The sequence below is a fragment of the Martes martes genome (genome assembly GCF_963455335.1).
Source record: "Martes martes genome assembly, chromosome: 7".
NCBI classification, from domain to species: domain Eukaryota; kingdom Metazoa; phylum Chordata; class Mammalia; order Carnivora; family Mustelidae; genus Martes; species Martes martes.
Window position 1 is genome coordinate 42959096 of NC_137894.1, and position 24045 is coordinate 42983140.

The following is a 24045-nucleotide window of genomic DNA, read 5'->3' on the forward strand; positions in this document are numbered from 1 at the left end:
GACTGGTGACTGTTTAAAAAGGTGTGAACAGACACATTTTACCTGCGCAATTAGAAAGTCTGGGCCCTGCAACTTTTAGGACTTGATCTCAAGTTGCCAAATCATTGGCTCTGATTATGCTTTTTGATTTTAAAGTTTGTTCTCTGCAATAAGTTACAAAGCTGTACCCTGATGATACATAATACACTCATTCTCTGTGGTCATAATAAAATCAAGTTCATTATCAGCCCAGACAAGAACATGCCATTGTTCTTACAGGATGTCCAGCCTTATCCGATGTCCCAATAGACTTCTAAATGATAGTTTCACTTTACAAAATCAACCCACTCTCCAGTTCATAGCAGCAGCAGTTTTATGCTCTGAAACGCTTTGAAGTTGCTGTAGTTGCATTTATGCCTAATTGGAGAGAGGCTCTACCCACCTATTTCTTGGGAAGAGGGGTCTATCCCAGTTATTCTGTATTGGGCTGGGGAAAAAAAAAAAAAAAGAGAGAGAGAGGTCTTGTATTAAAAAAACACTTTTTTTTTTAAAACTACAAAAGTGATGTTCCTGACAGAAAAATCAGAAATGAGAACTATGCAGGAAAAATCACCCACATTTCCACCAATCACTGACAGATCTAGTTAACAGCTGTCCACTGTTTCCCTGTTCTGTCTTTTCCACCTCTCTCCATTCATCATAGTTTAAGAAAATGAGATCATATGGTACACAGTATTTTGTGATTTGTCTCCCTGCCCCCTTAATAATCATCGTGTTGTTTCATGTCATCATACATTTCCTAATGACTGTGTATATGTAACAGGCATATAACTGACTTTATTCAAGGGCATAGTAGGCAATAGAATAAAAAATTTCCTTATTAATAGAGTGCCCCCGCTGCCCCTTCTCTACAGCCATTCTCAAAAACCGCAAGTGACCTCTGACCACCAATTTCAGTGTCGCCTGTGCAACACGTGCAGAGAGGGTCAGCCAGCTGCCGGCTCCCGCAGACGGCGTCAGGGCAGGACCCCACAGCCGGCCACTCTCCTCTCGTCGGAACCACGCAGGTCGCTCCAGGGTGGCCAGTGGTCCGCGGGGAGAGCTCTGCGGTCCCAGGGGCCCCGTTCCATAGACGCCGTGTCCCCTCTTCTCCCTCTCTAATCTCCCTCACAGCTGAGCCCGAGTTCGGGGAAGCCGGGGTCACTGTGCGCCCCCTTATCCCCACAACAGCGTGGCCGGCGTAGCGCCTCGCGTCGCGGACCCTTCCAGCAGCAGGCCGCGGGGTAGAGACCCCGAAGGGGCCCTTGCTCGCCCAAGCCGGGTGCCGCACGGCGCCGCTGCTGGACTAGAGCCGCGCGGGGCCGCGCCGTCCCCGAGTGATGACGCGCTTCCTGCCCTCCCGGCGCTCGCGGGCCGTGCGCTCGCGCTCGCCCTCGGCTCTTGTTCCGCGCCCGGAGCCAGCGGCGGCGGCAGCGGCTGAGGCGGCTGCGGGAGCGGAGCGGTCGCCGGGCGCGCGGGGGGACGCCAGCTGCACTCCGGGGCAGGCGCTCTGCAATGAGACAGTAAATGCATCCCCCGGTAAGACGCACGGCTCACTCGGGTTTTCCTCTTCCTCCAGCTGCATGCACGTTGCATGAATTTCTCGTGTCTTTTCCCTCCCCTTTACAGAAGGAAAATGTGGGTGGTTTTTTCCTCCCTTTTGCATCTCGTGAGTGATGCCAATGCAGAAAAAAACCTGCAAAGCTCCCAGATTTGATGTCCTAGGAGGGCTTTTTGCAAAAAAAATAAAAATAAAAATAAAATAAATTTAATGCACCTGTCTATTGCACATGTATGTTTCACTGCACTCGACCTGGGCGCAGCGGTTTGCAAACAGGCTGGCAGCCGGCGCCTGAGAACGGATTTCTGGCCGCGGGCAGCCAGTCCCCTCCGGGGCTCCCGCTGGGTTTCCGGTAACTGGGCTTTGAAAAGCGGCCCCGCCTGCATGGAGTGTCCCCTCGGCCCGGACCTGGCCCCCGCGCCAGGAGAGTTGGCGCGGGCGGACCGGCTTCATTCCAGCACTGGCCGCCCGGACTCCAAAGCCACTTTGCAAACAAGTCTCCGGCCGAGGCTCGAGGCAAAGACAGCCCGCCGACGCGGAGCTCGTCCAGTACCGGACTCCCAGACCTGCCGATACTACGACTCCCCTTGGCAGTCTCGCCACCAGCTAAACTGCTGGCTGCTGAGGGACCTGGGCAGCGCCCGCCCGAGTGCAAGAGCAGGATTTGGATTTAGTGCCGCTGGCCTCGCACTGGACGAGCGGCGCCCTTTCCTTCTTTGGCCCCGCAAGCTACAATTTCGCGCTCACTGGGAGCCGGAGGGTCCTGGGGACTGGGCATTTCGGGATTCCCTGAGGGGACCGAGGAACGACGTTCGAGGGCGCCATATTTTCAGTGGGTCTTGGCTGCGGAGGGAAGGGGCGTACAGTTTCTGGGGTCCCGGGGACAGTGCGGCGCCCCCGCAGGAGAGGCCGGAGGGGTTTTCGCCGGGAAAGTTTGCGCGCCGAGGCAGGCGCGGAGGCGGCGGCGCAGAGCGCGCACGGAGGCTGTTCCCGCAGGGACGCGCGGGCTGCAGCGCGTCGCCAGGCCGGCCCGGCCCGGGTGGAGGGCCCAGAGCCTCCGTCAGGGGCTGCGCGCCCGGCTCCCCCAGCCTCCTGTCCCGCTGAGACGCGGCGTGCGGGCTCGGGGGCGCAGGGAACACGCCCCTCTCCCCAGCCGCCGCTGCCGCCCCGGCGCTCCGCCCGAGCCGTGCGCTTGGCGGCGTCCCCCGGCCGGGCGCCTGGTGTGGAGCGTGCTCCCGGCGCCGGGCTTCGCCTGGGCGCTCCGCACGGCGCGGGAGCTCTGTTCCTGCGGGAGAGGTGGGGAGCCGACTGGCGGTCCGGGGCGAGGGCCTGGCCTGCGGTCGCCCCGGGGCCGAAGAACGGCCCGAGCCTCCCCGAGCCTCCTTGACTGCGGTGGCGACAGCAGCAGCGCCCGCGGCTGCGTGCTCGGCTTTCGCCGCGATGCCAGCTCTTAGAGGCGAGATGGGGGGGGGGGGGGGGCGTTTCCAGAAGTTGGGGCTTCAGGTGACGCGTGGGGGAAACTTGAATTTGTGCCGTCCGTGAAGAGTCGAGGTGATTGGGGGAAAGAGAGTTGTTTCAGAATCCCTGCGTCTCGTGGTGAAAACGAACCTCCGGTTATTAACAGAAGATGAGAGAAGCGTGAGCTGAGGTGTTTGGTGTCGTCCAAGACACAAAGAGGAGGGTAGGGATGACGTCCCGAGAAATGGGGCCCCAGATGCACATAAATCACAAGCACGCTGGTGCTCCACTGCGTACTTCGGCTTTGATAGAACCTGGGTGTGCTGAGCTGTGGCATTCGTCAGGTTGCGCGCTATCCTCCTCCCTCCTCCAGAGCCAGGAGTTGGCGACTTCTCAGGAGTGGGGCCTTGGGCATTCTTTTCTTTTGAAATACAGTAGATTGTGATCGCTCCTTTGTGAAGGGGCAGAGGAAGGGCGTGTTTGCTGACCTACAATCAGCTGAATGCAGAAACATGCCAGCATTTCTCCTTGGCGTCTTATTGAAACGATGCCATAGTATTGAGGTCATGTCAGCACTTTGGGGCTTCATCATTGGAAAGTCTTCAAGGGATCACAGAAAAAGGCAGAGGGGTGTGAAGCTTTCATCTGGGATGCGCCCTGTGATGTCGGGGGTTAGGCTGGTCCTTCGCTAGTCCACTTCATTAAGTGCCTCCAGTGTGGTTGTCAGCCATTGCGTTTCCAAGATTTACCTTCCGGTTACTGATTTGGGAGATCTATGAAAACACTGTGCAGGAGTGGTGAATGTGACAAGCGGCCTTGAGGTTTACCTGCATGAATGCTCGCGCTCTCCTTCCTTCCTTCCTTTTCTCTTTCTTTCAGCCCTGGAATTGGGGAAAACACCCAAAGCCCAAGATACATTTATCTAAAATTAGCATAGCTGATTTAGGAGAAAATCAAATCAGTTGCAGAAAACTATCTATTTTGTAAAGTTCCTAGTCTTAGTCCTGGTACCTTGAATCACAAAAAGACTGGGCTCTTCAGATTGGGGAAGTCACTGATTTTTCTCTGCCTTTGTACCCGCTCAGGTTATCAAGGAGATACAAAACAGTTTTAATTAAAGTGTCCTTTTTGACACTGATGTTGTGGTTCTACCTCCAAATGGAAAGCAAATTTTTAAAACTGTTAAATAAGTTACTGGGGATACGCTTTACAGGCTTAGGCTTATAGGTGTGTCTTGAATTAGCTTACTGCTAAGCCTCCTAGTTTAGGGTTTTTCAAACCAAACACTGTTTCTTTCCTAGAGTATTTTCACTGAAAGTCAAGTTTTACAAAGAGGTGTGTGTGTGTGTGTGTGTGCTTGTGTGTGTGTGCGTGTGTAAATGTTGGGGGGAGATGGAGCTCTCTAGTCCAGTTTCTGTGTTTTGTACCTCAAAATTATACTGATTCCCTTCACCCCCATGCATCAATCCTAGCAGATTATTAGTTCCCAAGAACAGTTAAAGGTGGTTACAGATGGTGAACAATCTAAGTTTTTACCAGCTATGGTCAGAAAAAAAAAATCTGCACATCTAGAAACACATTTATTCATTTTAGCATTATGTTTTGTAACTACATATATGTCACATACTGTGTTCATGTGCTAAATGTTAATACAAATTAAATTTTTAAAAAATTTTCTTAATAAAGCTGAAATAAAAAATCAAAGTTGCAAATCCTTCAGTCCTCATTCCCAAATTTACTACCTTCATATTTATCAGATTCTTAGGCCTCTCCTAACAAAATGTTATAAATTGTGCTTTGTTGCCTCTTGCCTGATTCATATTATAACTTGGTAACTTGATCAAAATTCCTGGATTTTTGTTGTTGTAGTTAAGAGGATTTTATAACTACAAAAGGTTAGAAAACGCCTGTAGGTTTTGGAGCTTTGCCTGTCCATTTACTGGGCTATGTGGTGTGTGTGTTGTGTTGTATGTGCACATGTTCAAACTCTTGGGACAGAGTCAGAAACTTGTGATCTGTAACATTATTGATGCAGAACTTTTGAGTCATAATGTTTTCTTGGAGATTTTGGGTGGTGTTTGGTCAATACAGGAAGTATTAAAAAAGAGTTAAATAATTCAAAGTTATTTTTATTGGGTACAAAAAACATTTTAAAGACAAGAAGGAAAATGTAATAAGCAGGGCCAAAATTTCAGCTTAACTTACCCAACTTGTGCCTTTTTAATTACAGTACTTTCCCGCAGAACTTCTTAATCCTATTACTTTTATATTTAATAAGGAGACTAGTTAAAACATAAGCCAAACAGAACTATTACAAATAATGGGGATAAATGGTGGGTTTAACCAGATGTTTTGCCTAAAGTTAAAAGAGTTAAGGAATCTGAACTCTGTCTAACTCCCCCTGTAGGCCCCCTCCTCAATAAGTGGAGGATTTTAAAAGGCAAAAAGTCTTGGAGGGGGTGGAGGCAAAAAACCAAAAAAGAAACAAAATGCTTAAGGTAGTGTTCTCCCGTCCATCACCATCCTAACAACCTTTGGCTCAGTGGCAGGTGCCATTTGAATGACAGCTGGTAGACAAGGTTGGGTACAAAATGCTTTGGTTGTGAGAGCCTTTCTTCATCCAGAACTGTGAATTAAGACTGGGCTCATTTGCCATCCATTTCACAGTGGATTTTCAGAGTCAATGCCAAGAACATGGTTTTGTGTTTCTCTTAACCAATGATTTAATTTCAGCCAAAGTGATGCTGTTCTGAATTTGTAGGAAAAGAAATGAATATTTGTATTTCCTTTTTACTCTTCTAATTCCAAACTTAACAAACAAAATTCTCTAAGTCTCCCTATTCACTTACTCAGCATTTGTTTTGAGGGCTTACAATGCACTTCATGCTAAGACATCCCCTGTCTTAGCATGTGAGACATCCCCCTCACATGCTGACTTCCTGGGGGATGATACTCGTTTGCACTTTACATAGCTAATAGACGGGGTGGGGGAAAATGAGTGTGTGATTAAATAGATTTGAAGGACGACATCATAGAAAGATGAAAAGAGGGGCGTCTGGGTGCCTCAGTGGGTTAAGCCTCTGCCTTTGGCTCAGGTCATGATCTTAGGGTCCTGGGATCGAGCCCTGTATCAGGCTCTCTGCTCAGTGGGGAGCCTGCTTACCCCTCTCTCTCCGCCTGCCTCTCTGCCTACTTGTGATATCTCTCTCTGTCAAATAAATAAATAAAATCTTAAAAAAAAAAAAAGAAAGATGAACAGAGGATATGAAAGGTGTTCCCAGAAGTAGAGATACAAATGGTCAATAAACATGTGAAAAGATTTTTAACCTCCACAGTGGTCAGGGAAACGCAAATTTAAAACAGATATTACCTTTTCTGTCCATCCAGTTGACCCACTTTTTAAAAAATTGGTAGCATCTTCTGTTAGATGTATTGGGGGGCAACTCACAGACTCTCGTGGGAGTATGAATTGTTGTAAGATTTAGGGAAAGCAGACAATTTCTCTGTAAGTTTGGAACCTGCTGCCATATGCACTAGCAATCCCATATTTAGAGTCCTGTCTTACAGGAGGAAAATCATCAGCATGCAAGGACCTGTGCATGAAGACGTTCATTGTAGGGTTATTAAAGTAAATGAACAAGCAACTTGAAATGTCCAGTAGGATGAATAATATAGCGTTTATTTTGGATTTTGCAAGGGATATCCATGATGTTTTAAAAGGAAGTAAAATCAAGTTAGTATCATATGTAGTATGATCCTATTTCTTATTTAAAAAAGAAGTCCTGTTCGTATAACCTGGGAGAATGATGTGTAAGGACACACAAAACTTGAGATTGTTTAAAATTGACAGCGGGAAGGAGGGGTGATTAACTTGGTCCATATATACCTTGATGGGTTTACTTGCTCAAACACAAAAGCTTTTCTATATGGAAACACTTGAAAATGGTATTTGGTTCATGAATATGAAACTTGTTTGGGACCATTTTGGAAACAAAAGATGAGCAGTATTTCAGCTGCTTTTTCTGATGCCTTCTGCAGCAATCTTTTATCTCTTTGGAAACTTTCAGTTAATTATCTCCTGACATCCTGAGATTTCCCAGTTTTGAGTCAGTGCCTTCATTGTCAAGGATGGCTTCAGGAAAAGCTGTTTACCTCTATCCCCCCCGGGAGAGTAGTAAGATTAAGAGACCAAGAAAGCTCTGAGAGTATGTGCTATGGTGAGTGCCGTAAAGTGTGTAAGCCTGACGATTCACAGACCTGTACCCCTGGGGCAAATAATACATTATATGTTAATAAAAATAATAAGTAAGTAAATAAATAAATAAGGGGGGGAAGCTCTTAGTGGGGTGTCTGGGTGGTTCAGTCAGTTAAGTATCTGTCTTGGGCTCTGGTCATGACCCCATGGTCCTGGGATTGAGCCCTGCATTGTTGGCCATTGAGCCCTGCTCAGCAGGGACTCTGCTTCTCTCTCTCCTTCTGTCCCTCCCCACCATTCATGGGTGCTGTATCTTTCTCTCTCTCTCTGTCTCAAACAAAACAAATAAATAAAATCTTAAAAAAAGAAAAAGCTCTTGGCAAGCACCCTCCTTTTCCTTGACTTTCTCTGATCCCAGCTGAGTGAAGGTCTGGCCAATGGCAGTGTTCTCAGATAGCAGCAGCGTATCCTGAAGCTTGGTTTTCCTATTTGAGGCCCAGAGAACCTGTTTAATGGCTGTGCTGGCATTTGAACTCAGGTCTCCTACATGATCCTTAGCTTCCTGACCGCTCCACCTGAATCATTTATAATCTTGCCTCTTAGTGTGATTTTGAAACTTGATGGAATTTATGAATTCTTAGCAGTTACCACTAAAATCAAACTTTGAAAAGCAGTGGCAACTCCATCCACGTTTTAAGAAGTCCATCCTCTGGGGGCACTTGGGTGGCTCAGTCGGTTAAGTGTCTGCCTTTAGCTCCGGTCATGGTCCCACAGTCCTGGCGGGGAGTGTGCTTCTCCCTCTCCCCCCTGCTCCTGCTCTCTATCGTCATCTTGGTCTCTGTCTCTCTCTCAAATAAATGAATAAATAAAATCTTAAAAAAAAAAAGAAGAAAGAGGTGACCTTCTATGACCCTATGAGTTCAGGTGGGAGACTCAGAATCTCAACCCACTGCAATCCAGGGCTCTGCTGCACAATTTAAAAATCATGGTTTGGGTATACATGGTTTTTGGTATCCCCAGCTAAAATGCATCAGAATCACCTGCAGGGCTTGTTAAAAGCCAGATTGTCCAGGTTTTCAGACTCGGTGAGTCTTGGATGGGGTTTGGTGATTTGCATTTATAATAAACTCCCCAGTGATGCTGATCTTGCTGGTCACGGACCATACTTTGAGAACTGCTGGTTTAGAGACACCAGCTTCCCGATTTGCAGATCTTGTGCTCCTGTCTAGCCAGTGCTCTACCCTGTCCTGGATGAAAGTTAGAATGCCGATTGAGGCAAGTTAACTCAGTTTTATCAATTTTACCAAGCAGGGAGAAATCAATATATGGATTATGTTATTTAATTGTTGTCTGCCTCTGTTGTATGTGTTTGGGGTTTAGTGATGGATAAATGGATGGATGTTTACTCCACAATAAAAGTCAGAGTTCATGAGTATTATTTTAAATATTTGGTAATGGATTCTCATGAGAGAGTGGAGAGGACTGTTAGGGATTGTTTGGTTTTTGGTTTTGGTCTTTCAACATGCATGCATAGCAAGATTTGAAGTCATTGATTTCTTTTAATAAAAAGTTGCTACATGTGAAGGACATTGTGAAGAAAATGGTAACCAGATGATGTTGCTTAAATTGCATTGTAATCTGGTCATTAGTGCATTTTTTTTTTTTGGAGGAAATTAAGTGCAGTAGCCATTAATTTCAACAAGTGTTTATTTCACTGCCTCCAGAGGGGACACATTTCTAACAGTGCTTATCAGTGGCACGTGCGTGCTTGGCTGTCCCCAGGGACCCTCACTTGTGTGTATGTCCTTAGAGGCTCAGATGACTCCAAGCTCAAGAGAAGTTTCCCTGAAAGGCTCCCCTCCCCACTGATCCCCTGATTCTAAAATTCTTTTGCAGATAAACATTTGTTCTATTTTTAGCCACTTAATTTTAGTGTTTTTTATTTTCTAATGATTTCACATATAGGTTATAAGCAAGGCAAAATTGGTAATGGGGTGTATAAAAAAATGCAATGGGAAGGGAATTTTCATGAAGGAGATCTTGCTTCAGTTTGTAGGATGAATCTCTTTTGTAGGGTTCTCCCTGATGACCACTCATTGGGATCACCTAGGGATTCTGATGCATTGGTTTGGGTGTGGCCTTGGCATTGGTGGGTAAGTTTTCCAGGTAATTCTGATAAGTAGCTAAGGTATAGAGCCTCGATTTACGGTCCTCTGCCTCATGTTGCCTCATATTTGAAGATTCTGTTCGTCTGGACCATAGTCCCTCCTCCCTTCAACTTCTTTTTTTTTTTTTTTTAATACATATTTTGCACGAATGGAACAAACCAAATGAATTTTTCTGGCTGGTGGTGTTATAGATATTTAAAATTTCTTAAAAATACTTTTTGGTATTTTCCAAATTTTCTCTATATTTAGTGTATGTTTCTTTTATAATCAGAAAACACTTTCATAAAAATATTGCTAGTGGCTGGCTTTGGGTTTATCAGCTATCATTCTTATATAAATAAGAATTTATATTTCTCTGTAATGATCAAATATCAAAACAGTAACATCTCCCTATATATAGCAATGAATGCAGTGTGCTTTATTTTCTGTAATCCTTAGCTCGCTTCTGTTTGCTCAGATATTTTGGGATTATAGGTTTGGTTTATTTCACCATTTTATGTTATATACCTTAATTTATAGGAAAGCCTTAGAACTGAATTTTGTAAGCATGTTTAAAAACATTTTTCCTGCTTAATTATGCTTTATTAATTTTCCTGATAATCAGAGTTTTTAAAGATTTTTATTTATTTTTGTGACAGAGATTGAGTGTGCACATGAGCACAGCAGGGAAAGGCAGAGGGAGAGGGAAAAGCAGACTCTGCCATAAGCAAGGAGTCCAATGTGGGACTTGAACCCAGGACCTCATGAGCTCAGTGGAAGGTGGATGCTTAACTGACTGAGCCACCAGGTGCCCCCTGATAATCAGAAGTTTTAAACAGTGAGTTGTATGGTGCCATCAACATTTTTGGTGACTTGAAATCTATATTGATTGTCCAGTCAATAGTCCCTTGGCCACCTCTCTTTGTTATCTTTTCCTCTACCCTGCTTCGGCCATCCCTCCCATGGTTATTTCTAGACAGGGTATTTGGCATTGTCTAGAGACATTTCTGTGGGTCATCACTTGGAGGGAGCAAGGGGTGCTACTGGCATTTAATGGGGGATGGTGCTAAACATCTTTCAATGCATAGGACAGCTCCCACAACAAGGAATTGTCTGGCCTAGAATGTCAGCCATGCCAGCATCGAGAAGCCATGCCGTGGTGTCCTTGTTCTTTAAACACCAGTCCACAGAGGATAGCAGTTTGATGTGATGACCCAATGTGAACACACACACACAACTGGAACCAGTTTCCCCAAACATTATTTACCATTACTAGATATAATGTATTCTTAGACTTTTAAAATTTGTTCAATTAAAAAAGAATGTTCCTTATGACTCACTATACTGATTTTCCTGTCCAGTAGCCCTCCATTTGAAAAACACAGTTGTGGACCTTGTCATTACCAGTACCTGCACCTCCAGCAAAATCTTGACAAGCATTCCAGTGTGACCCTTCCCTTTTTGCTTTCATCTTTTTCCCTCTCGTACTCAGTTCCACCTAGGCGACACCCTACAAGGGCCTCTGACCTGGTGACCCTTCCATCATCCCACTCGTCTCCTCTGACCTACCCTGCCCCCTGCTCAGGTGCTCGCATACACCCTCAATTCCCTTGACCCTTTCTCCCTTCATCTAACTTTCTTGGGAAAACCCCACCCTCTGCCTACCTTGCTCCTGCCTGAGGCAGAGTAACCCAGCTAGAGAAAACAAACAGCCATCTATATCATCTGTCTCTTTTGATTTATGACCATAGATCTCAAGGGGAACTCTTGGCACAGGGGGGTACACTATGTTTCTATCCCCACCCCACTTTCAGCTGATGACCTGGCTTATTTCAGGGAGAAAAAAAGGCAATTAGGAATGAATTTCACCATCTTCCTTCCTATTAGATCTAGCCTATCTCCAGCTCTAGCTGAGCAACATTGTATCCACAGAGCCTTGTAACCACATGTGCATTGGAGCCTGTTCTCTTTTGGCGTGCAAGACTTTCACTCATGCATGTATGCCCTTTCCTTTCTGCATGATCACTTTTCCTTCTCTGATGGATAATCCTCCTAGAGAGAGAGATGCTGTAGTATCCCTCATATTAAGGGAAAAAAGCAGCAACCACAGCACGGTCTTGACCCCATCCCTGAGTCAACTCTTCTTCCATTCCTCTCCCTTCCCTAATAGTAAACCTTTCTGAAAGAATTGCCATACGTCCTGCCCCATTTCCTCCCTGCTCATTCTGTCTTGAACCCACTCCAATTTGGCTTTTGCCCCACCCCTTCACTGAACCCACACGTCTTCAGGTTCCAGTGCTATCCAGTGGCCAGCTCTTCCCTGTCACCTTCTGCATCCTCTCAGCCGCGGTTAGCCAGCTGATTGCCCTCTGGGACACTTTCTTCACCTGGCTTCCATTCCACCATTCTCCTCTGGTTTTCCTACACCCTGGGTGCTCCGCCTCCATCCAGCTCTCCTGCTGGATCTCCTCATCCGTCCTGCTCCTAAGGTTGGGGGTGCTCTCTCACCCTTCATTCTGTTTGCCAGTTGCCTCCAGTGTCTCCTCCGCAGAGGTCTCCCTGGCACCCTCTAGCCCCTGCTCTCAAACCTCTTCCTTTTTTGTGTTCATATCTTTTATCATTCCCTGATACGTGAATCATTTATTGTCTACCCCATGGCACTAGGATAGAAGCTCATGAGGGAAACTATCTGGTACCGCATCCCCAAGGGTCTAGAGTAATGGCTGGCACATAGGAGTTCACAGAAATTTTTAATGAGTCATTGATGAAGAAAACTTGCTGGTTACAGAGGTTAGTCTTAGATGAGCAAACGGAAATCTTCCCCAGGTTTGAGCTAAAGAAGAGAGTATAGAAGTGGAAAAGCAGTGTCTCATGGGGCCAGTGCTTTTGAGATCCAGTGGTAAGTGTTAGAGTTTCAAGTGAATGAAGGAAGCCCTTCCTTGCTAACTCCTTGTTGAGTGATAGAAGGCGCCTTCGATGGGTAGTGAGCTGCAGACACATGGTTGCCCCTTTCATTTTTATCTCGGAAGGAGGGGCACTTAAGCCATCCTCTGGGTAGCTGGTGTCACTGGGTTGAAGATAGCAAATTCACTTGTCTGAAGTGTTTATCATTGACCTCAATGTTCTGGTGGGTTGTTTGGTTCATCACTCATCCCCACTGTGCACTTGACTGCGTGGAGAGATGTCTCCTCTGTGTCCTGCTGCATTTGAGCCCATGCAGAGGGAGCCTGTGGATGGATGGCTGCGTTCCCTGATTCCCTCAGTGCTGCTCTCTCAAGCACCCAGCTTCGGAGTCCCAGGGCTTCGTGTGTTTAAATGACAACCCCTGTCTTGCCTGTTTGCATTGCTGTAAGACCACCCGTAATTACTTGACACTGGGGTGTAGGATCCAGTTTGATGTAAGTGAAGGTATCTCCTGAGTGTGGCCCGAGGTCGTCCATGGCAGATCTTCCCAGAGATGTGTGGATTATTCCTGGGTTTGAGAGATTACATCAGGGCGCTTTAAGAGGCTTAATTTTCTCCTTGAAGGGCTTTCTATTGGGCTCGGCACCTGTCACTCCCAGGCCCTTCCCAGCAGGATTAAAGGGTAAGGTTTCAGCCAAGGGCAGCCTGAAGTGCAAGCTCAAAGCAGTTGGGTTTAGGGCACCCAAGAAGGAAGGGCAGATGTCTTCATAGGAGATCTTAGAGTGATTCCAGGAAAGTTAATTGTTTGAAAACCAGAGGTCCAAATGGTTCTAGGTCAGCCTCTCCCTTTGACAGGGAAAGAACCAGAGTCCAGAAGGATGAGATTTAGTGGGGCCCCTTGGCAAAGTGGGCACTGGAATCCAACTTTCCTGACCACCACCAGGTGCTTTTTCCTTTTCTTGGGATGTCTGGTGGGACCCTGACTTTAATTGAGGCTCTGGTTCTTGGCCCTGAATGTGCCTCCAAATCACCGGAGAAGCTCTTAAAAACGCTGTTCCTTAGAGGGCGTAATGCCAAGTGAAGTAAGTCAGTCAGAGAAAAGCAAATACCATATGATTTCACTCAGATGTGGAATTTAAGAAACAAAACAGACCAAAGAAAGAGGCAAACAAAAATACCCCACTCTTAGCTCTAAAGAAAAGAGGTGGGTGGGGGGATGGGTGAACTAGGTGGTGGGGATTAAGAGTAAGGAGTCATGGGGCGCCTGGGTGGCTCAGTTGGTTAAGCCTCTGTCTTTGGCTCAGGTCATGATCCCCTCAGGGTCCTGGAATCGAGCCCCGCATCAGGCTCTCTGCTCAGCAGGGAGCCTGCTTCCCCCCCTCTCTCTGCCTGCCGCTATGCCTACTTGTGATCTCTCTCTCTGTCAAATAAATAAATAAAATCTTAAAAAAAAGAGTAAGGAGTCATGTATAAATTTGTTGAATCACTCTGTCATATGCCCGAAACTGTTATAATGCTGTATGTCAGTTATCCTGGAATTAAATAAAAACCGCTATTCCTAAACCCCACCTGACTCATGGAATTGGAATCCCTGAGAGTGAGACCTCGGCACCTGTGGATTTTAAAAATTGCCCTAGGGAGGCTCCTAGGAGAGGTTGCCCAAGAAGGGTGTGTCGGAGGTAAAATCATCCTGTAGGCCTTGCACACTGGACAGACACCGCTCCTTTCTGGGGTAGGACAGCCATCCCAATGGGCTCCGTCTACTGCTTGCTCTCCCACACCCTCTGTGGTTACTGGGTAAGACTTTCTGGGGTTTTAACGCACATAAAAAGGGCCTTTTATTTTCTCTGGGGGCATTTCCCCCGTGTGTTTTGTCCGACTAATGGGGAGAAAGAAAAGTGCATTCAGTTTGAGAAAATCATCTGCTTGAGGGCCTTTGGGGTCCTCTTTTTTTTTTTTAATATTTTAGAATATATTCTTTTTTAAGATTTTATTTATTTGACAGACAGAGATCACAAGTAGGCAGAGAGGCAGGCAGAGAGAGAGGAGGAAGCAGGCTCCCCGCTGAGCAGAGAGTCCAACGAGGGGCTCCATCCCAGGACCATGACCTGAGCTGAAGGCAGAGGCTTCAACCCACTGAGCCACCCAGGCGCCCCTTTTGGGGTCCTCCTGACTGGGATCCCCAGGCATCTGAGTGCCAAGGGTGGTTCTCCAGCTCTCAGAGAAGCTGGTGCTGGGCGCGGACTGTGGGCGCCACTCCGACAGAAGGAAGAGGGGGCGTGAGTCGGCTGTGAGGGGACGGGTCAGGACAGTTTTATGAGGATGTTAAATCACTTGCTGGTTCTTGCTGGTAAACTGGCAGATGTTTTGGAGCTCTGATTTTTGTGAGGGTTGCTGCAGGCTCAGGACTCCACCGCTGAGCCTGCACTGATGCCCCCCTCACCGTCACCCCCCACCCCCCGGAGCTGGCTCTCTCACTAACCTGATAAGTAGTTCACATGGAGTTTTAGGAATGTACTTGGTGAAGATATTAGAGCAAGCCCTGTGGAATCTGAGACGCGTCAGGGCCCGAGTGTCCCCCACAAAAGGAACAGCAGAAGGGCACTTTGCTCTTGAATTGGAAGCTGACAGATTGAGTTTGTTAGGGCTGCTGTAACATAGTACCACAGATCTGCCGCTTATACAACAGAAATTTATGGTGGCGGTTCTGGAAGCCAGAATTCCGAGATTTGGGTGTTGGCAGGGTTGGTTTCTTCCCAGGGTTATGAAGGAATCTCATTGGTGCCAGGCCTTGCTCCTTGGCTCATACATGGCTGTCTTCTCATGTGTGTCTGTTTCTGTGTCCACGTTTCTCCTTCTTATAAGGACACCAGTCATAAAGGATGAGGGCCCACCCTAATGACTTCATTTTAACTTGATCACCTCTGTACAGGTCCTGTTTCTAAATAAGGTCACATTTGGTGGTCCTGGGGAGTTAGGACTCCAACATTACCATTTTTGAGGGGTCATGAGTCCATGCACATCACAGATTATCAGACTGACCTGCGTCTCAGAAGTTGAATCTGACGTGGAATGCTTCTTATTGAAGCTACCTTTTTAGGCAAGGGGGACCCTCATTGGTGATTTTGTGGGATTCTGCACCCGACAGTTTTCTTCCCCTGTTTTTTGGCGCTTGGCATTTCAGGGAGGCCTTGTATGTGTGTTGCCACTGTAACAGCCTTGTGAGGTGGGTGTTGTTTCTACTTTGAGGAAGCTGAGGTCTTCCAAGGTTTACACACTGAATACTGGGTGAGTTTGATGTAAGCTCAGATTTTCTACTCTATAGCGTAGCTGTCTCCTGTAACATCTGGGATTCTCAAACCTTGCTATGCATAAGAATCTTCTGGGAAGCTTGTTAAAATACAGGTTTAGGAGACCTTCTGGAATACTACTGAATCAGAAGCTGAGGTTGCAACCAAGAAATCTGTATTTTTATTAATTTCTCCTGGAGATTTTGATGTGTTCCAAAATGTGAGAACAAGTGCACTCTACCATAGACCCAATATTTTAGGGGGGAATAACGCAGCCACACCACCAAGTGCCCATTTGACTTGTTGGCTGGCTTTCATGGGAGGCCTTGGGAGGCATGGTGGAAAGGTACTCCTTGGAACCTGGGGGCGCTGAAAGCCCCAGGGGATGTCCCTTCATAATTACCCCTGCCACCATACTGATGGGTCTGGTGGGAGCTCTTTGGCTGTCCGGGCGGTGCTAATTGTCCGTTAGCTAGCAGGAAATAAAGCTAGCTCAGACTTTCTGTGCTACATATATATATTTTGCACCACAGTGGGGAAGGGGTGGGGTTAAGTTGAGAGGGTGTGGTTACAAACATTGCGTCCTTTAGTAACAAAGCAAAGATAAAACCAGCAGGAGGACAAGGCAAGAAGAAATTGTGATTATTAAGTATTTCTCATTATAAAATGTATTTGCATTAACTAAAACATGCTGGAGCACGCACCATATGGAAGAATCACCTGGAGAAATGTTAAAACATGATTCCTGGGCCCCAGCCCCAGAGATTTCTTTGTAATTTCGCGCTCCTGATCTGGGGACCTCACTTGGAGCAGGCAGCCGCTCATTAATGAAAAATTGTCCCTGTGTGGTTTTATCTGCTGATATTACAATGACCAGCCTCTCTGCCTAGCGTGAACATTTCTAAGCCGTGGCCATTAGCCTACAGATTACAACCCATACTCAGGATCAATGTCCAAGTTCTGTTACCATCTTAACTTCATTGTAGTGTTTACATAACAAACCTAGCAGCTCACTTAGCTAGGGCTATATCCCTTAGGATGTGGTCCTTAGCCGCCACACTCAGAATTACCTAGATTAAACACTATTGTTGCCTAGTCCTCAGAGATCCTCATTGGGTAGGTCCATGCGGTGTCCAAGAATGTGGAGTTTTCCTAATCAGAAGATTCTTAGGTATGCTGAAGTTTTGAGTGTCACTGAGCTAAGAATTGGAAATCAATTCTGCTTCTTACCAGTCTCATAGTAAAGTTATAAACACTGTTAGACTGATTGCATTGTTCCCATTTTCTGGCTAGGAATGCTGTTGTTTAGTCTCAAGTTACAAGGACCTAATTCTGCAGTGGAGTTGTATTTTGAATAGATTTTTAGAATTCTATTTAAATAATCACCTCCCTTTTTTACATAAGCTCACACAGTTCATTTTAAGATAAGTCTTAAAACAAAAGTTATGTTCTTTGTCCAGGTAAATTCCTTGGGAAGATTGATAGTATGTGAAACTTATTATAGATTTTTGGAGTTAATTCAAGGAGGCTTTGTGGTTTTAAACTGCTCAGTTAAGGATGACCTTTGGTATAAGTATGTTTATGTTCTTGGGCTCAGTGTGCATATTAAAAAAAAATGGTAAATGTGAGGGGGAGGGTTGGGAGGAGGGAATTATTTTATCGGTAAAGGAGATTCAATTGCATGGACTAATAGATCTTGGTAGTCTATGCTCCATGCCTAACAGATGTTTCTGCAAATTGATCCCCTCAACCCCTCCACCCCTCCAAACAATATTTTCAATTCTGTTATTCCTTCTGGCACAGTGGGGACTTTCACTTTTAGAAAGTGGAGCGAAAATTAATTTTGTTTCATTGGACCATCCATGCGACATCACTTTATATAATGCATTCTTGAAAAGTTAGAAATAAACTATTTTAAAAACCACAGCAGGTACTGCGTGTGTTTGTTAAAATCAATAAAAATGTACACCTAAAAAGGAGGACATTTACTGTTCTATTAGTGCTTCAGTAACCTGACTCAAAAAAATGTGTCAGGGGAACTTGTCACAATAGCCATCCTTTTTGTGAATTAGTTTGCTAAGTAAAGCATTCTTTTGTGATGTAGACGATCCCCCTAGGACCTCTTTTGTTTCATACTTGTTTGAAAACCATTCTGTGTGCTTTATCTCTGTTGCTCTTCAGTGGGGTGGGAGGAGCGGGATTGGCATGGCATGCCAAGGAATGGATTTGGCCTCTCATTCATTCCTCCAGATCGTTTACTTTTGTTTCTTTGTTTTTGTTTTTGTTTTTTTTTTTTAAAGATTTTATTTATTTATTTGACAGACAGAAATCACAAGTAGGCAGAGGCAAGCAGAGAGAGGGAGGCAGGCTCCCTGCTGAGCAGAGAGCCCCGTGCAGGGCTGGATCCCAGGACCCTGGGATCATGACCTGAGCCGAAGGCAGAGGCTTAACCCACTGAGCCACCCAGGTGCCCCCAAATCGTTTTCTTCTTAGCTCTACATCCAGCACCTGGTGGGAGTTCAGAGAGGTTTGGGGCATGAATTAAACCATCATGTTGATGGAGAAACTGAGGTATGGAGAGAGGTCAAGTGGCTTGTCCCCGTGTGAGAGCAAAGTGGCGGAAACAGGGGAAGAGTCCGTCAGGCCTTCTGAGGGCCTTTCCACCATCTTTTCTCCATCTTATCTCCATTTTTTCTTTATCTCTATCTCCTGTCGTATAAGTTGATATTTTATCAGTGGGGAGTCTTTTAAACCTGGGTGCACCCGTAAGCTTGTTATGGTTTTGGAGGCAGCTTGTATCACCTTCATCAGGTTGGCAGCTATTTTTCTGAGTGTCTCTGAAGTCCATGGTTGGTACAGCCTGGAACAATAGACACCTGGGTGCTGTCCTCATGGAAAGCAGGACCCAGCAGGGTGCATGTCAGCAGGAGGCATTCAAACAAACCAGAAGGGATGAGTGTTGTAAAGGTCACATGTAAGAGCCTGTTACACAGTGGCCAATGCTGATTGTGTGACCTGAGGCAGGCCCCCTCACCTCTGCAAGCCTTTGTGTCCTCAGTAAAACAGACAAATCAAGGATTTGGTGCAAGGATTCAGTGAGATAACAAACATCGGGTAGACTGGGCTTCTGGTCTAATGGATATTATCTGTAATTTGTTAAAGAGGGTGAGTAAATGGGTGTATATGCTTTTCCCCTTCTGCGTTGGCCCTTAGAGACAACCTCAAGACAGGAGTTTGATGGGTTTATTTTTCTTTTTCTGTTTTGGATCATCTTCAACAAGAATGCGGAGATGTATTGGAGGGCCGGGCTGGTTGGTTTTGCGCATTGACTGATATGGTTGAGGTGGGAGCAGAGCTTTCTAGTCGGGAAGCAGAATTATGGTTTAGAGATATGTGGACATAGTGGTACCCTCAGTCTTCCCTCAGCCCTTCGAGGACTGCCAGAGCTCAGGCCCTACAAAGATGGTCCTTTTCGTGGCACCTGGATGGCTCAGTCACTAAGCGTCTGCCTTCTGCTCAGGTCATGATCCCAGGGTCCTGGGAACGAGCCCTCATTGGGCTCCCTGCTCTGCCGGGAGCCTGCTTCTCCCTCTCCCACTTCCCCTGCTGGTATTCCCTCTCTCACTTTGTCTCTCTCTGTCAAATAAATAAATAAAATCGTTAAAAACAAAAACATAAAAAAAGGATTGTCCTTTTCTACGTGTACCAGGATTCGGGAAAATTTGGGAGAACTGTCAGCTCTCTCAGTGTGTCCACAGGACCCCCAGAAGCAGGAGCTAGGTTAGTAGACTTTAAGGAACCTTAACGGGAGAGAACAACGGAAAGGAAGCGAGGGCTTCCAGAGGCTGTGACAGATGCAGATGAGTTAGACTGGGTTTCCCCAAACTTCTCTGACAATAAGACTCACCCGAGCACTTGTTAAATTTCCAGTCCACCAGGCCTGCACCCATCTGGGTTGGGGCTCTGGGATTTGTGCATTAATAGTTACTCCTGTGATTCTTAGCAGGGGTGTTTGGGAAACACTGGCTTGGATCGTAAATCTTGTCCCTGCTGTTTAAAGTTGGTTCATGGACCAGCAACATCTGTTCCACCTGGGAACTTGTTGAGACTCTCAGGCCCTGCCCAGATCTGCTGACTCAGAATCAGCATATTAACAAGACCCGAGGGGGAATGTGCACACACAATAAATTTGGGGAAAATTAGGGCTTGTGTGGAGGGCAGGGACACCTGTTAACATTTTAAACCAGGGAGGTGGTAGTAGGCCAGGGATTTGAACTCTGTTTTCTGACTCCAGATTGAATGCTGATCCCACATCCTCCGGCCTCAGTTCTTAACTGACTCAGGGCCTGTCTCCAGCCAGCTGTCAGGAGCCTTCGCTGTCCTGTTAATATTGCATCTGGGAAGAATGATGCCTGGGGACAGGAGAGTGCTGCTGGGACTGCCCAATGTGTCATAATTCTTGGCCTCCATTAACCCTGTCAGGACACCTTCTTACTGCCCCAGGGAGAAGACTGAGGTCCAAGTGTAAAAGTCTGTGATTGTAAGTTTTGGAGACCTGTGGGGTTTTGCATCATACCCGTGGTGGGTGCCTGAAAAAGTTGTTTTATCTCCATCCAAGGAAAGATCAGCTGGAGTGCAGTTTTTCTAATGCTGCTCCAGACTCTTAAATCCTCCCTCTCCAAGCACAATGTCAGAGCAAATACCCTCCAAGGCGCTTGCCAAATGGCTTGAAATAAGCGTCCACGCACATTTCCGAAAAGACAATTAGAAGCTTATTTGAGGAACTAAAGTCCTGCTGTGCTAGACATTACCGTCAGGGAGAGCTCAGTGCCAGTTCTGGAAACTCCTCTGGAGGAGAAGCTGAATTTGGGGAGTGGACTGGCCTCCAGGCTTGGGAGAGGGGAGGACAGGGAGGAGACAAAGAGGGTAATGGCAGGCCCTGCAGAGAAAGGAACAATGGCTGTGTCTCCTCCCAGGAGAATTGCAATCCTTCCATATACAATCAACCGGAAAAGTGAGGGTCCTTATGAATTCATCAACACTTGAATCCTATTACTAGTTAGTACTGGTGTTGTGGCCTGGAAGACTGTCTAGGAAACTGAGCCCTAGAGAGGACAGGAACTCTGCCCAAGGTCACACATTGGGCTGGTGGCAAAGCCTGGACAGGATCCAGGGATCTTGGTTTGTCCTCTGCACTGTCCTTGTGTCCTGCTGCTTTTGGGAGGGAAGATCCTAAGACTGTGAAACTTTACAATAATTGGATCCAGATGTGCTGGCCCTTCCCCCCCCCCCCCCGCCTTTAAAACTAGCATAATGTTTTTTGGTTTTTGGGTTTTTTGTTTTGTTTTTTAATGGAATAGGCCATTTTAATCTGCTGGTTTCATTTGCTACGCCACCTTACACATAAAGGTCAGGAAAGAAGAATCACAAGCTGGTAAATATCCCCGTCGTTGGGGATGCTATACCAGGCAGTTTCTCGTGGCATGAAGTGCCACTCAGATGATCTATAGCACCCAGGACAAGGGAGACCTCTGCACTGGACATGGGCAGAATGTTTGTGTTCAAAGTCAGGGCATGGATTTATATGCTCTTGCCAAGGCCCCAGGGACAGATGCATATTAAATTTTTAAAATTAAACTGTGGGCAGGCTGAAACGTGACAAAGACTTTTTAGCTCAAGTCGGGGACCCTAATGGGCTCCAGTGCAGAGGCATGGGGAGGGAGGATGTAGCCGATCCTGTGATGCCTAATTGCTTGTGTGGAAAATCAGAAGCTTGTAATCATTTCTGCCACGCAGTGTAGCAATCGATTACACATTGCCTTGGTTTAAAATAATTTAATGTGTATACCCATCTTACGTTGTCCAGGAGGTTGAGTTTTGAGGGCAATGAAGCCCTTCTTTGGTCTGGCAGCCCAGGGCCATGTTATTAAGTGATCAGGGCATCCGGCTGTGGTGGTCAAAGGGGGTGCCTTAGGAAGGTCGGATTTGAGCCAGAGGCCAAGTGCTCTGCATTTCCTTGTTCTTCCGTGTTGTGTTGTCTGTGTCAACCAGGCCATACAGCTGCTGCTTAATAATATGTCACATTGGTTGAACTCAATAAGGTCTCAACAAAAGACATAATTTGTTGAGAAATTAAATGCTTTTAGATTATAATAGAAACAAGCACTCAGTGGTGTCAGAGGTTTAATTTGCTTTGAAAACTGGAGAGAAATCCCATGCTTTGATTTCGGTGATAGAATAGCAGTGTTCTGTGGGAATTAGGTTTGAGAACCATTGGCTTGGCCTTGCCGCTGTCAGTCCGAGAAGAAGCCAGGGCCTGGTGCTTTCCTTCAACGAGTGGCTGAGGTGCTCCGTTCATCAAGTTTCTCAAAGTGTGCTCTTGGGACCCGCGGCCTCAGTATCACCGGGGAACTTAAGAGAAAGGCAGCTGCACACCCCCCCCACCCCCCCCCCGCGTACTGAATCATAACTCTGGGGCTGGGGCCCAGGAATACAGATTGGAATAAGTTCTTTAGGATATTCTAATGTACACCAAGGTTTGAGAAGCACTGCTCTACAGTGCATAAGCAGCAAAAGCTGTTTGGATGTGCATTCTGGTGAGTCATTTCCCAAAGTATTCCGCGTTGGGTTGGCTTCTTGTTCTGGTAACCCAGGCCAAGTGGTTGGGGTAAATAAGGTTAGATTTCCATTAGGGCTCAGTAATAATTAACGACAGGCAGCCCTGCTGTCTGGATGGATAGGACAGTCCAGCTCACCTCAGCCTGGGCTCTGCAAAAAAAACCACTCTCTGACTGTGACTTGAGGAGTCAATTTAAGAACACTTTTTCTCCAAAAAAAAAAAAAAAAATTTTTTTTTTTCTCTTAAGGGTGCTTTTGACAGTCATGTTCCTGTCAGGGATAGACTGAGATGGACAGATCTTAGGGAGAAAAAGGTGGACGAAATGCCAAAGTTGGCTTAGGGCCTTGCAGAGAGACAGGTTTCCTGCTGAGGGATATCATAGCAAAGTGGCATGGCTAAGACAGCCCGGATGTTTCTGCCGGCTGTGTGATGGCAAAAATGTTTGATGAGCATTCTTCTCTCTCTCTCTCTTTTTTTTTTTTAAAGATTTTATTTATTTATTTGACAGACAGAGATCACAGGCAGAGAGAGAGGGGGAAGCAGGCTCCCCGCTGAGAAGCGAGCCCGATGCGGGGCTCGATCCCAGGACCCTGAGATCATGACCTGAGCCGAAGGCAGAGGCTTTAACCCACTGAGCCACCCAGGCGCTCCGAGCATTCTTCTCTTAGAAGGACTTTTTCATTCTAACAGTTGAAACACTGCTCTCTGAGAAACATTTCCTCATGGAGCAAATTTTTCCAGCTGAAACAAACTGAATGTTGAGATAGTATTGACTTTGACTTTGAGGAAGAAGAGCGGAGGTAAACGTTTCCATTCATTCATGCCTTGCTGTGTGCTAGGGAATGTACCGAGCAGAGTAAGATAGGATTCCTTCTCTGATGGGGGTCACCCAGAGGGAGAGGGAAGGGTCGCTGCCCAGTTTCCTGGCAGAGGGCCTGGTAGGTACTCAGGGCTAGAGCCAGCCAGCTGAGGGGCTCTGTGACCTGCTGGGAGTGTTTCCCTGGAATTTGTGGTACTTGGGGTATGTGGAAGCTGATCTAAGAGACTGTCCCCAAGCTACGTTCAGAGGACCAAGTTCCATCTTTTCTTGTAGTATCTTAGTGAGTTGTGGGAGACCCTTCCCCTGTCCATAGGGTAAATCCCATCATAAAGCTATAATTATACCCCTTTTAGTTGAAAACAGCTTAAAAATAACTTGAGGGAGGTCAGGTCTGGGTCGAGGTAGGGGTGATTCTTTGAGGCGTATTGGGGAACTATAATTAGCAGTAAAATCTTTTCCCAACCCAGAACACTTCTCCACAAAAGGCAAAAGAAAAAGAAAACAATTTATTTTTGACTATGCATTGAACTGGAATGTGATGAACATCACAGGTAGTCTGCTGCAAGCATCACAAAGCTAGAGATTATAAAGATGGAAAGAAATCTCATTCTTTTATATATCTCAGTGGATACAATGCATTATATTCATGTCTTCAAGATCAAATTGCTAAATTTATCCTGGCTTGCAGTTTGGAGTAAGGTGATGGTTAAAGCTAGGCCCTGGCCCTCCCAGGAAATTGGGAGATAGAGCCTTGTCTTCCTTGATGACTGTATTTCAAAGAGGTGCTTCTTAGGTAGCTGGGTAAGAGGCTTATTTGATTTGCATTTGACCTTCTCAACTACCTGCTCCTTTACCCTGGTGAAGAGTGGCTTAAGTATCCTGGAATCAGAGCTTGCCTTAGCTGGTAGGAGTTCTGGCTGATTCTCACTCTTTGTATGGGCTCACCCTGCTTCTATGAATTAGTTAAACTCACTCACTTTGTCTCCCTCCCTCCCTCCCACTGACTTGCTCCCTTCCACAACTTTGTTTCTTC

At 46.3% G+C, this 24045-nt stretch overlaps 1 protein-coding gene across 1 annotated transcript in view; it reads left to right on the forward strand.

Moving 5' to 3' along the window:
- The first annotated feature begins 1383 nt into the window (after positions 1-1383).
- The window catches only part of TLN2 (talin 2), a 420526-nt gene continuing 397864 nt past the window's right edge, over positions 1384-24045 (forward strand). Inside the window, exon 1 of the mRNA XM_080808179.1 lies at positions 1384-1557. The gene's annotated coding sequence lies outside the window, so the exon portion shown is untranslated. The remainder of the gene's footprint in view (positions 1558-24045) is intronic.